Raw genomic sequence first — 15,001 nt, 5'->3', positions numbered from 1 at the left:
TAGGGCCACACCCTTGGCACATGGAAGTTCCCAGCTGGGGGTCAAATTGGAACTACAGCTGTCACCTACACCACAGCCACAGCAATGCAGGATCTGAGCTGCATCTGAGACCTACACCACAGCTCATAGCAGTGCCTGATCCTTAATCCACTGAGCAAGGCCAGGGATCGAACCTGCATCCTCAGGGATACTGGTTGGGTTCATTTCAGCTGAGCCATAAGGAGAACTCCCAGATATTAGCATTTTCTGATGACTTGAAAGAGGCCATCATAAAAATGCTTGAACCAGCAATTACAAATTTCCTTGAAACAAACTAAAAAAATAGGAAATCTCGACAAGAAAAAGGAAATTATAAAACAGAACAAAGTAGAAGGTAGAACTGAAAAATGCAACAGAAAAATAAATTTGGACAAATGGAAAGATATGCCATTACCTTATATAGGAAGTCTCAACATTCATAATGATGTCAGCTTTGCCTAATGTATGCATTTAATACACAATTAAATTCCTGAATTGAGGAAATGTGAATGTTGATTGGATGTTTAATCAATTATGGAATAATGATCAATTTTAAAGTATGATCATCAATTGGTTATAATTATGAGAATTAGTTTTTATCTTTTGGAGCTAAATAGTGAAATACAAAATAACAATAGAATATTTGAGACCTGCTTCAAAATATTAAAAGACAGTAGTGAGTGTAAGGATGAAATAATGTCATCAGTGTATTAATTTATTGATAATTCTTGAAGCTGAATGACAGATGTGTTGAATCTATTACACTATTTTCTCTATTTCTGTATGTGCTCGAGATTTTCCTTGATATAAAGCTTTTCAAAAACTCCTCATGGAGTTCCTGTGGTGATGCAGTGGGTTAAAAATCTGCCTACTGTGTCTTGGGTCACTGCAGAGGTATGGGTTTGATCCCCAGTCCAGGACACTGGGTTAAAGGATCTGGGATTACCACAGCTGCATTGTAGGACACAGATGCATCTCAGATTCAGTCCCTGGCCTGGGATCTTCCATATCCTGTAGGTACAGCCATTGGGAGAGAGGAAAAAAAAGATCCAGGGCTTTGCTGATATCATGTTTGGATGAAAAAAATAAATGTGAAATAGAAGAGGCTGGCATTTGAGTGAGATGAAGGTAGAAGAATAACATCAGATAAGAGGAAGAGTAGTTATAGGAACCTAAAGATGAATTAGCCTAGACAATCTGAGCAGAAGCATCCAGAATTCAAAATTTTTTAAGAATATAACTTCAGTATAATGATCCACCTAGTATTTCCTAAAAAAAAAAAAAAAAAAAAAAGAGAAAAAAGAAAAAAGAAAAAACAAAAAACAAAAAACAGGCATTTGAAAGAGGAGACTCAAAGTAAATAATACCAAAATCCCCTGAAAACTCTAAACTCTATTTCAAATAATATTTTCTTCTTATAACTCCTTTTTTTCCCCCTTTTCATTGTTCCTTTTCTTTAAACACATGAAAGTAAAGAGATAAACGATTTGGAGTCCTTTACTGGTTTTCTGTTTTGTTTGATTACTTCTGTTGGACAATAGCATTTGTCCTGATTCTTTTTTAATTTTTAGCATTAATTAGTTGATTTTTTTTTTTTTTTTGTCTTTTTGCCTTTTCTAGGGCCACTTCCCGCGGCATATGGAGGTTTCCAGGCTAGGAGTCCAATTGGAGCTGTAGCCACCGGCCTACGCCAGAGCCACAGCAACATGGGATCTGAGCCGTGTCTGCGACAGCTCACGGCAGTGCCGCATTCTTAACCTACTGAGTGAGGCCAGGGATCAAACCCGAAACTTCATGGTTCCTAGTTGGATTCATTAAGAACTGCACCACAACGGGAACTCCTAGTTGAATATTTTTGGATTAGAATCTGTTTTCTAAAGATAAAGTGTGTATATTTGATGCCAGCCTGTATTGTTCATGGGCTCTGTGACTTTGGGCAGATTATTTACCCTTTCTATGTCTCAGTTTCCTTATCTGTAAAACAGGGAAACGCTAGTACCTATGATTGTGGTTAGGATTGATGATATCACACACTTACTGTGGAGATGAGAGAATGTGAGAAACTGCCTATTCATATGTCTGTGGCCTTTGGTTAAGCTCAGTGCATGGAAATGTATGTGAGCAATTTATTTCCTTAACTAACTCGGGGCGTGGAACTGAGCCTGTGATGGTTTGGTACTTCATTTTATAATTCTCCACCATTCGTCAGCATCAGTTTCCTACAGCTGCTGTAACAAATTACCATCAACTTGGTGCCTGAAAACAGAAACATATTCCCTCAGTTCTAAAGGCCATAAATCTGAAACCAAGGTGAGGGCAGGAACGGACTCCCTCCATGGGTTTTAGGGAAGAGCCTTCCTTGCCTCTTCCACCTTCCACTGGCCCCCGGCACCCCTTGGCTTGTAACTGAGCTGCGTTGCTCCTATCTGTCTACAGCTGCCTTCACAGGACTTTTTTCTCTGTCTCTTTGTATTTTTTTCTGTCTCTTTCAAAGATATTTTCATTGGGTTTAGGGCCCACCCGAATCCAGGATGGTCTCATCTCAGTTGTTAAGTAGATCTACAAAAAAAATCCTATCTCCAAGTAAAGCCACATTCCAGAGCTCCAGGTACATGTGACATTTGGGGGGCATTATTCAATCTCCTACAATTATTTAATGATACATAGGAACTATTTTGGTTTGGCTTCCCTGGCTTGTGGTTGGATCACTCCATTCTCTGCCTGCATTTTTATATTGTCTCTCCTCTTCTGTCTTTGTCTTCTCCTCTGTGTGTGCTTTCCCCCAAATTCCTTTGTCTCTTTCTTATAAGGGTACGTGGGATTGTATATAGGGCTCATGGAGGTAATGCTGAACAAGCGTCTTCTCTCAGGAATTTAACTTAATCAGACCTTGTGCCATGTGGGGTAATGTTATAACTTCTAGAGATTGGGATGTAGACATATTTTTGGGGGTGGGGGGTGGGCACCATTCAGCTCACTACCCAATCTGAAAAAGCCATTCTTGTTGGAGGTGACTAATGAGGGCCTAGGTAAACACAGGTGAAGACCGAAATTTAGAGGCCTCAGCTTTGGAGGCAAATAAAAAGGCAGCTGAAATATTCGTGAAATTGCTAGAGCAGTGTTTGTTACCTACCACACCAGACTGTCACACCCCTAGCTTCAGAAAATGTTGCTATTTTGAATTTCCATTGCCAGAGTCACGGTTCACTGAAAGAATGCCACAACCAAGAACAGGCTTCATTCCCTTTGTTTGGCTCCCTGACTTCAAGGTGCCCCAGCTTGCTGGACCACATTCTTGACTATTCTGAATGCCTAGAGCATTAGTTAGATGAATGGCCTTGACATTTTTATTTTATTTTACATGTAATTGCAAAAGTTTAACTTTGTTAAAACTTTGAACAATTTGGACATAAAAAGTAAAAAGTGAAAAATCTTTATCCCCTCTTTTCTAATTACTTTCCTTCCCCCATCACCACTACACCAATATCCAGCAGAACTTTTTTTTTTCTTTTTCAGGCTGCACCCATGACATATGGAAGTTACCAGGCTAGGGGTCAAATCAGAGCTGCAGTTGCCGGTCTACACCACAGCCACAACAATGAGGGATCTGAGGCGCATGTGAGACTGATGACACATCCAGGCGGCAACATTGGCTCCTTAACCCACTGAACAAGGCCAGGGGTAGAACCTGCATTCTCACGGATACTAGTCGAGTTCTTAACCCTCTGAGCCACAACAGGAACTCCTCAAACAGAATTATTATTATCAATTTAAGGTTTGTCTTTCCATACCTTTTCATGTACAGAAAACCAAAATAAACTCATGCCATATGTATTATTCTGCAACTTTTTTGTTGTTAGTTGTAATGTCTTTAACCATTATTAATAGTGCTGTTTGATTTTCCAAGAAACAGTATTGTTCTGGAGACTAAAAAATCACTTCTAGTTTTATCCAGGTATTGTAACAATCCAGATAAGAAATGATAGTGGATATTGTTAGCAATAGAGCTGTGAGAAATGCCCAAATAATGGAGATCTAGATGCTTACTGCTACCCAAACACCCAATCTGTGATATTATTTCTATCTTGAAAACTAAATTGCTACTTCTAATATCACCCATCTCTTATAACAGTCCAGGTGAGAAATGATAGTGGATGGTGTTAACAGTAGAGCTGTGAGGATTGGCCAAATAATGGTGATCCAGATGCTTACTGAAATCCATACACCTAACCTATAATATTCTTTGAAATACATGTCAATTGGGAATTGCGTAAGTGATTCATTGGTTTCTGTTTGCTACTTCGGAAGCCAAGTGCCTTTTCTTTACTTTTGCTTTGACAGGAAGCAGTCATCTACTTTACTTCCAATTTAAAATTCTCTATTATACCTGCTAAGATAAACTCTAAAGCCTTCCTATTCCCATTAAATATTTTTAGCTGTTATCACATGCATATGATTTAAGTATGGAATTTTTCACCAACAAAAGTTCATGTTGTTTCTTTGTCATGAAAATATTGTTTCACTCTTACTATCTTTCAGTCTCATCTCCGCTGTTATTTTCATCAACAGCCTATACCCTTAGTAAGGTCTCAGGCTTCCATGGCACTGCGCCAGGAGATACAGAGAAATAAAGTCAAGCAGATGAGTCACATGCTATGTTGAGAACTGACTCAGGTATGTGAGGTTGAGTGATCAGTTAGGACACTGTGATAATAATTCAGGTGAGGGCTGATACTGGCTTGGACCAGGGTGAGAGCAGTAGAAAAAGCCAACTGTGGAAATATTTTGAAGGTAGAGACAGCAAGATTTTTCGATGAATTGATGAGAGAGTGTCAGCCAAGTAGAGGATGACTTCAATTTCTTCCAGTCTCAAGAACTAGAATAATGGAGTTGCTTTCAACTAGTTGGCATTAATATTTTGGGCACATTAGGTAAGCTTGTGGTGTTTATTATACAGATAAGTGGAGATATTGCATAGGCGATTGGATATAGAAACTAGAGTTCAGTAGGAGTAACTGGAGGTAGAACTCTTGCAGTCTTCAGGGATAGACAGTTTTCCCAGTGAGATACTGGAGGGGCATCAAGAAGAGATAGAACACCAAGGTAGAGAATAGATCTATGGACTCTGTGCCCCTGGAGCACTCCTAGGTAAAGTTGAGAAGAGGAGAATGTTATAAAGGAACCCATGAGGGTCAGTGAGGTACAAGGAAATCTTAGGAAGCCATCGAAAATCATTTCAAGGAAGAGTGATTAATTTAGTCATATGTTGTTAACAGAACAAGGAAAAGAGATGCAAATATACATCACTATGGAAAATCTTATAGGAAAGCAAAAGGAGCTGAAATATGGACAAGGAGCTGGAGGAGAAGGTGGGCTAAGGCCTTATTTTTAAAGCTGGGAGAATTAGCACTATAGATGAGATAATTTGCTTAGTCTTCAGTGTTTTAACAAATTTTGAATTTGAATGTGTAGGAGAGTAAAACTTCTTTTTCCTTTACCCATCTTAGATTTTTTTGGCTGAAGCCCTGTAAATTAGACTGACAAAAAGAGAGATTAATAAGAGAAAAACAAGCAGAAGTTCATTAACATGTACATCTCATATACACGTAGGAGTACTCAGTGATTAGGAACTCCAAGGAGTGGTTAAAACTTGGGCTTATAAAGCATCTTAAAGGGGGAAAAATACATTTTTAGAGAAATGACAAAATGAAAGAAAAAGATTTTGTTTCCATGGTGGCAAATGGTGAGAAGGTAAATAAATGAGGGAACTAATGGAAGATAAGGGTAAGTTGTAAACTTTTTAATATAAATTCCTCGGGTGCTGTCTCTAGGCTGATAAGTGTCTAGAGTTACCTCTGGTGATTCATTTCCGTCTTCTTGGAAGAGCAGGGAATGGGGACACCTTTACAAATTTATGTCTTCCTTTTATGCAGATAAGGGCAGGGTAGAGAACTTTTCTTGTATCTACTTCTTCTCAACTGCCTCAGCTCAAAATAATCCTTTTCCCAAAACATCTTATTTTGGGGTGGCATATTCTGCTACCCTTCAATGCCCTCGAAAAGGCGTCTTCTCTTCCAGTCCCCAGTCCCCGTACGTGTCGCTTTCTATCATTTGTAACTACACTGAGGCATTTTTTAGTTGATTTTTTTAAATAAAAAATTATTTTGTCCTTTGGAAAATTATAAAACAAGACTTTGGTTATGGTATCCAATTTAGGAAATATATAAAAGCAGCAAAGGGAAATAGGTATTCATCACAATCTACCATCAGAGATAGTCTCCTGTTTACACTTGGGCATATATACTTACATAGAGGGTTTTTCTTATGAAACTATATTGAAGAAAAATGGGGACATACTATAAATAATGTGTAATTTACTTTCTACATTCAACATAGCATAAAGTCTTTTGAACTCACTCTTATAATATCGTCTTCAGTTATCTACAATATTATTTTTATAAAGACATAAAATTTCATTTCACAGATGGATCAAAATTTGTTCAATTGGTCACTTGTTTAGACATTTATCTATATATTTATTGTGACATAATGTGACAGTGAAGATCCTTGTAGCAAATCTTTGCATTCGTTTATCCCTAAAAGAGGATTATAAGAACCTTAAGGCTGGCATAAAAAGTGAATCACGTGGCCAGAGAGTAAGCCTGCTGACTTCCTCATGCACAGCTCCATAAAGATATATTGTCTTATTAAAATAAATTGTTTCATTCTATTTTCACCAAACGATGTAAAATAAAGTTTTTTGCTTAAAAATTGTGGTAATTTGGGAAAGTCTTATGGGTACTGAGATAAAAACCCTCAGATATGGGATAAATATTAATCATCCAAATAACAAGTATGCTTTACAAATAACTTTTCCTAATCTTTTTTTTTCAGAGTTTGTAAATAAATAGCACTATGTCTGTTTTTAGTAACAATTTATTTCAAGGTTTTCTTTTGCTCCCAAGTTAAAACTCATCCTTCTTATCATTTAGATTATTTGTATCAGTATAGACTATGGCACATTTTGGCTTGGCTTTTTAGTGCAACTTCTCAGAACCATCATTTGTTTAATTAGGTGAGTTGATTACTTTGTCATATCTATTTTTTCAAATATGGCATAAATTCCCTTTCAATCATAGTGGAAGTGCTTTAATTGAAGTCAGCTCTCCATACTAAATGCCATCGAACTTTGGAACTTAGCAGACTCCTTATATAGTTTTAATGTAGTTGGTACCCATCTTTTCTATGTAAATTCTGCCTGAGTCCCCTTGTTCAAATATAGCAAAAAAAAAAAAAAAAGATGCTATTAAAGATTCTAAAATATACAGCTTTTTCCTTTTTGCAGCAGAATCTCTCTCAACTTGTTATGATGCTTTTTATTGGCTACTTAATGTCATTCTGGTAAAGAAAAAATTAAGATTTAAATTATTAGTTTGAACATTACTGTTCATCTTTATATTGTGCAATGCCAGTTTTAAGGGCCAATATAATTGAGCACGTGTGTAATCACTGAAGTTGCACCATTCGGACTTTACGGGTCATATGTGTAAATGTGTTTTGTACTTAGCATAACAGTAGAAATGCTGCACAAAACTCAGTTGATCTTTTTTCTCACTTCACATTCTCCCAATACTCTCCACTTTGGGGTCACTCGCTGAAAAGGAAAAGAAACTATCCGTTACTTTATCTTTCTCTTTCCTGCTCTGGCCATCATTTTCAGCTTAAATGGTTGACTAATACAGGGAAGCAATACAGGAAGAAATGATAAACTTCCTTGACCATTTGTTTCCTGGAATGCCCCTGCCTTCATCTCCAATTGAAGCAAATTCTGGTTGCACCAGAAAGCATGGCCTATCTGGGTTGTCAGCTGACTCAGTACCTGCTCACCTGACCTCCTAGTTGCTTTGAGTCTCCCTGAACTTCTGCGCATTGTGATCATCACCTGAGATCATGGGCCACCACACGCTGTACCTGAGTGGGGAGGCAAGGAATAGCAAACCCGCCTAGGACACCTATCTCCTTTGCTCACAGCTATGCTATATTGTTCTGTCAGCCTTCACTTGCCAACCACAAGCTCAAAGAAAAATTAATAAGAATTTCAAGACCGTGATCACAGAGCGTAAAACCAAGCAGGAGGTAATTCTGACCATTGGGCTTTGTGTGACTGCCCAGATCATATGCCCATGAAACCAGCGCTGGTTCTAGTCTTTGCAAATGACTTCTTTTTAAAATTTTTTTTAATTTTAAAAAATTATTGAAATACGGTTGATTTAAAATGCTGTGCTAGTTTCAGGTATAGAGCAAAATGATTCAGTTATACATGCATACATATGTATTTGTATTCTCTTTTACATTCTTTTCTATTACAGGTTATTACAAGATATTGAGTATAGTTCTGAGGAGATACAGTAGATCCTTGTTGGTTATTTAATACATAGTAGTGTGTATCTATTAATATCAAATCTTTAATTTATCCCCCCCTTTTACCTTTTGGTGGCCCTAAGTTTGTTTTCTATGTCTGTGAGTCTATTTCTGTTTCTCAAATAACTTCATTTGTATTATTATTATTATTTTTTTTTTTTAGATTCCACATATAAGTGATATCCTATGGTATTTATCTCTGTCTGACTTTCACTTAGTAGGATAATTTTTAGGTCCATCCATGTTGGCAAACGGCCTTATTTCATTCTTTATAACTGAATAATATTCCATTGTATATACATATTTACCACATCACATCTTAATCCATTCATCTGTCAGTGGACACCTAGGTTGCTTTCATGTCTTGACTGTTGTAAATAGTGATGCTATGAACATTGAGTTGCATGTATCTTTTTGAATTACGTTTTACTGAGGATATATACCCATGAGTGGGATTGCAGGATCATATGGTAGCTCTATTTTTATTTTTAATAAAATAAACCTCCAGACTATTCTTCATAGTGGCTACACCAATTTACATTCCCACCAACTGTGTAGGAGGGTTCCCTTTTCTCCACAGCCTTTCCAGCATTTATTGTTTGTAGAATTTTTGATGGTGGGCCTTCTGACCAGTGTGAGCTCTTGATCTACATAGTGCAAAAATATTAGGAAATTGGGTGCTTTTCTTTTTTAATGATAGACTCTCTTGCCAGAAAACTTCTCTCCTCAAAGCTACAATTAGCACTTCTGTGTTAGTGATTGATGCCCACTCCTCTGTATCATCAGCCTCTCTTGTCCTTCTGAATTTCAGAACCGTATATCAAACTGTCCACCTGACAGCTCTATATGAATGCCTCAGAGGAAGCTCAGACTCATAGTAGTGGCTACAACAAAATGCTCATTTCTCTTCTTATTGCTTCCCTTCCTGCAGTCTCACCCCCAACACTTCTAGATTTTGTCCTCTTCCAGCACCTTGGGTTTCAATGGAAGAGAAACCATTCAGTTAATTTAGTCAGAATTCGAGAGGTCGTCTTGTCTCTTCTAAACTTCAGGGCAGACCCATCACAATTTCTGGTGAGCTTTATCTCCTGAATATCTTCCTTTTTCTCTGTTTTTCTCTCTCTCCATTGCCACTGCCTCTGTTGTTATAATACTCTTCTAATTGTGCTTCAGGATTCACCCTTGCTGTATCTGGACTCTTTCGTGTTGCATCCAGAATGTTGTTTATTTGTTTGTTTGTTTAAACACAAATCTGATTTTCCTACCTGCTTGAGACTCTTCATTTTTCTTAGTATAAAAAGAAAAGTCTTTAGTGTGATGTTCAAGGCCATTTGTAGACTCATCCCAACCACATTTTATTATATTCTCGTGTCATCTTCCTTGCATTCTGTATTGCAGGAACACCAACATTTTAAAGATTCTTAATCACTCCTTGTTTTCCAGCCCAACTTCTGGGTTTTTAAACATGTTTCCCCTTGTCTTGGAATGCTCTGCCCTCCAGCTTTACATATTTAAATTATGCTTTTCCCTAAACTCCTTAAATCTCAGCTCAATCTTCAATTTCATAGTATAGAATTCCCTGACCTTTGATTGAGTCAGTTATGTTACATAATAACATAGATGTCTCATGTATTGTAGTTTTACATATGTACCTTTACAATAATTTATAATACATCCTTGAGGTGTGTTTTTGGTCAAAATCTCTCTCCTTCCCTAATAAGTAGGCTCTGTCAAGTCAGAGGGTATGTTGGGCCCACAAAACTTAGTTCCTTGCTTAGTATATGACTTGTAGAAGAGAATGAACATTTGTCACACCGATGAATGAACGCTTCCTTTGTTCCAGGCATGATGCTTGGCATTTTATGTGACTTATCTCATTTAATCCTCAAAGAACCAATTGAGGCAGATTGTATTATTATCTCAGTTTTATGAAACTTTGAGACTTATAAGTTTAAATTATTTGTATAATTTCTTATAGATTGTAAGAAGCTGAATCAGAATTTGAACACAGGAAGTTTATTCTCTCTTTAATTGTAGAAAAGGAGACAAGTTAAAACTATACTTAAGAGGGGTGAGGAAAACCAGGAGTTGAAATCAGCATTATGGAATGAACCATATATGGTTAATTAAAAGTATCTATTACCACTTCAGATAATAAAGAAATGAGTGTACAGTTCCAGTGTTAATGGCCAGTTCCTTCTACCAAGTGGCAGGACAACTCAAGTAGGCAGGGTTAGGGTTAGGGTTACTCAAGTAGGCAGGACAGACAGAGGAAGCTGTGTCTGCAAGGCTTTGGATCAGATTTTTTCTTTCTCTGCCCCTTCACTCCTCCTTTTCAGAGCCTTTGATAAGATGTGTCCCAACTAAATCTACCTTCACTCTTTTGTGCTTCCTGCTCAATAGATCTGAGGGGAAAATGTTCAAAGGTCTCAGTATCTGTCAATAATTGCTCAAGAATCAGACTTTAATATACAAAGTTTTCATCAACTAAATCTCCAGCTGTAGCTCTTCCTCCTACTGAGCAAATGCTGAGCTGGGAAAAGTACGGCCCTCTTCCAGAGCCCGCCTTGCCAAATATGTCTGGCAAAGCTGCCTGGGACTGTCTTCTTGGTCTGCACACAGAAGTGATGGGAGTGATTGCAAATAGCTTCTTAACTTTTTGCAACAAGAATGAAACTTCTGTGCTGATGGCCACCTCAACAAGCCTTCTTGTACCACGTAAAATATGTAAAATACTATTATTTTCCAGGCATCTCCCAGGCTCCACTTTTCAACAGCCTCCTTGTCAATAGCAGAGCAGTTAAACCTTCACTAATAGCCTAAAGTGGGATTTGTGCTTTAACCATTTCATGACTGCTTTTGGTGTGTGTTTGGGAGGGGCTGTGAATTTAGCAATTGTCTAAAAAAATCATTTTCTTTGGCTCTTGAAAATATTGACCATGGATGTAGCCATCCTTCTTCCTTCCCTAAATAATTATGATTGTTTATATCACCAGGTCTACGCAGTCACTGCAAAGATTTTATAATCTGGAAAGTTAATAGCAAAACCTGTAAAAATGTGTAGAAGCTTTCTTTTGAGAATGGGTGCAGCAAAAACAGACAAATGGAAAAAAGGAGTGAATAAATGAGGGAATAAGGTTGGCCTCAATGGATACACACACATATAGTTACAAAATATAGTTTTAATCTCAGAGGCAGTGGAATCCTCATGAGTAGACTTGGAGAGGGTAGTGATGCAGCAGTTAAATATTTTACTAGCAGATTGAACTGGCTGAAAGAGAACTTAGAGATTGGAAAGCCAGAACTAAAAATAAAAAATCCCCCCCTCCCCACAATAAACAGGTGGCAAGAGCTAATATGAGGCAGAGATGAATACAATAATCTTTTAAATAAAAGTACAATAAATATGTCTTTTTTAAAATTTGAGCTGCAAGGCATATATTGCTTTGACACTTAACACCTTCCAGCAGTGGTCATGCCATTTGTAGTCTATGAAACTAATAAGTGGTTTCTGATCTGTCCTTTTAGTGTTGGCATTAACATATAGGGAAAAAGTCAAGGCAAAACAAAAACACAAAGGAACTACTGTAAAAATATTGTATTAGTTGGATTTGATCACCAGTGGCCTTGCCAAATCCCTGCAGCTTTCCATTGTCCTGCATAGCAAGGATAAAGGAAAATACAGAGGGAGATGCCAAATTGTTTTAAGTTGAATGTTTTCCAGTTTTTTTTCCCTTGAGATGTCAGTAGTCCTTTAAAACCCAGTTAAGGGTTTTCTGATATTTTTATTTTCCCGGTACATCATTAAGAAATATATAAATTTTAGTCTCTGCCTTAGTTTCTTTAGTCATTATTCTGAAGGACCTCATTTCATTTGTGAATATGCTGAAACCCAAAAGAATGGAAAAGAACAGACATTGGTGTGAAACGATGCTTTAAATGCATGGTTGCCAGACAGGAAAAGCTCTTGGTTTTTTCCTATATTTAATCAATTGGCTTGTCTAATCCATTTGACTGTGGCAGGTTGGCCTGACATGACTTCAGATTAGTTTAATAGGGATTAAGGTGGCATGAAGTGTATAACACTATGCATTTGCAAGTACAAACATGCTTAGAAATTCATTTGTCTTTGGGGGGGAGGCTGGTTCAAACTCAAGCTATATTTACAAACAGATTCTAGCCACAGCTGAACAGTTTGGAGCTGGGGAAAATAACTATGCCTGCTTTTCTTTAAACCCACAGGGCCTTTGATTCCTGCCCAAATAAAGCTGGCCTTTGGCATTCAGCTTTCTTCACTGGCAAGATATCTGCATAATGTCTGCAGAATTTAGAATGGCCAGGAGGGGCAGGTCAAAGACAGCCAAATTATGATATCATACCCATAAAACCTCATCAGTGGTGACATACAGAAAACACTCAGTGAATTGCTTTCATTAATTTACCCTTATTAAGAAATTCTAAGCAGTGTTGTTTTTCTTTGGCAGGTTTCACATTCTAACCTTTCTTCTTCCTTCCTTCATTGCTCTTCCTTTAAAAGAACAAGCTACTATGGGCACTGACTAACAGTAGGTAAAGAAATGTAGCTTGGGGGAGTCTAGGAGACTCATTTAGCCCAGGAGGATTATTTTATACAGGTTTTATTTTCCTTTGGGAAAGCCAATGACTTTGCAGACTTTTCTGGGATAGGTTAGGATGAAAGCTATTCTTGCAGTGAAGAAAAAGGAAACTTGACAGTAGAGAGTCTTTGTCTCCTCTCTGGGGAAAAGGATGGGAGCTCTGCCGCACTGCCCAACCACACTCTAGCCTAGCCCTGGGTTGTAAGGATCAGATTCTTTTGGGAAAAGGAAGCCAGGATGGCAATCAAGCTTTCAGGATAGACATGGATTCAAGGAGAGAGGAGGGATATGCAGCTGCATGCAGTTTCAGGTTTTCTTCAGGTCACACATGTTTCTAAAGCTGACAATCTGGCTAGTCTACAAAAATGAGGAATGTGAGGGAACTGAGGGATGTGAGAAAAACCGATGGGAAACATTTTCTAGTAGCCAGCTGACCGTGTCGGGAGTTTAGAGTGCCATCCATAGTGGGGCAGATTATCAGAAGACCCAGACGCCTTGTCTGCCTGAATGGGATCTCGGAATCTTGACCTGAAAGCCTCACTCAGGGAGCAGAGTTTATAAACCATCACAGCGCCTTGTGGCAGAGAACTTTGTATATAGATGACACAGTAAGAAGGAGAATGCAAGAAAGCTGAGACCAAGAGAAACAGAAATAAGGAAGGAGGATATATCTAGGGGTATTTACTATTAAAATGATGAGAGAAAATATTTTGAAAATGAAACAGTGGAGCATGGAGTCCCTGCCATGGCTCAGGGGAAATGAACCCAACTAGTATCCATGAAGATGCAGGTTAAATCCCTGGCTCCACTCTGGGTTAAGGATCCAGCATTGCCATGAGCTGTGGTATAGGTCACAGATATGGCTCAGATCTGGCATTGCTGTGGCTGTGACCTAGGCTGGCGGCTGTAGCTCTGATTGGACTCCTAGCCTGGGAACTTCCACATGCAGCACCTGTGGCCCTTAAAAAAAAAAAAAAAGTGGAGCAAAAATAATACATTGTTTCACAGGCAAATTTGAAAACAGGAAAGACACAATTTATGGACTACAAACAAGTCCTTGTTCTTTTGTGCTTTTTCCTTATTGTGCTAAAATTCATTGTCTCTTTTGAAAATTTAAGTTCTTAAATATATTTTAATTCCTTTAAGTGTAATAGGAACTAACTGAACTATGGGGCATTTTGGATAGCTGAAAAGTATTCTTTCAGTATCAACCTTGCCAGTCACTGGCATTTTTGAGGATTTCCATGTTGAATAAGCATGTCAGGTGGACCCTTGGCAGTGATAGGCATTGATATATGATGTGGAGCCCCCAGCTCTGATAGCATGTGGCAGGAAGCCTCGGTGAGGGAAGCACCCACATGTACATGTTATCATCTCCAAGGAGAGATGAGAAATCCAAAGCCCTCAAAGCATGACTCAAAGAAGGAAATTGACTGTGAAGATGGCTGCTCTTCCTTACCCTCAGCATCAGAATCTTATTGATTTGCCCCAAAAGTGGACTGGAGAGTGCAGTCCTATACCACTCTAGACAGTCATGACTCTCTCACCAATTCAGTGTGAATTCACGAATTAGAACTACGCTCTCTGATTTCCTAAGGATGTCAGAGTCTTGACTGTTCTTGACATCATCATATGAAGACTTCAACCCATGCATCCTAATTCCTTCCAGGTAAAAAGTCATGTTCTTCAGCAGCAGGAGTTACAGCCAAGAGATGAAGAAGGGACATAGCTATTTAAAATACAATGATGCAAATAAACACATAGAAGTAACTGAAAGTAACTGTGGAGAGACCTTGCCTGAGAGTCTGTGGACTTGAAACCCAGTGCAAACTCCATTGCTGAGCAACTAGAGAGGAAGGGTCTGACACTGCATTTTTATGATTCTGATTCATCTTCCTGAGAAATACAGTTGTGTCTCAAGAGCAATGAATAGCAGTAAAAAGTAA

At 38.2% G+C, this 15,001-nt stretch overlaps 1 long non-coding RNA gene across 2 annotated transcripts in view; it reads left to right on the top strand.

Moving 5' to 3' along the window:
* Window positions 1–15,001, top strand: part of LOC110262142 — a 128,833-nt gene that overhangs the window by 110,278 nt on the left and 3,554 nt on the right. For both annotated transcript variants that reach the window (XR_002346740.1, XR_002346741.1), the window contains exon 3: window positions 14,725–14,997. This is a non-coding gene — a long non-coding RNA (uncharacterized LOC110262142). The remainder of the gene's footprint in view (window positions 1–14,724; window positions 14,998–15,001) is intronic.

Source organism: Sus scrofa, chromosome 8, assembly GCF_000003025.6.
Source record: "Sus scrofa isolate TJ Tabasco breed Duroc chromosome 8, Sscrofa11.1, whole genome shotgun sequence".
NCBI lineage: Eukaryota > Metazoa > Chordata > Mammalia > Artiodactyla > Suidae > Sus > Sus scrofa.
This window is presented reverse-complemented; position numbering and strand designations above follow the sequence as displayed.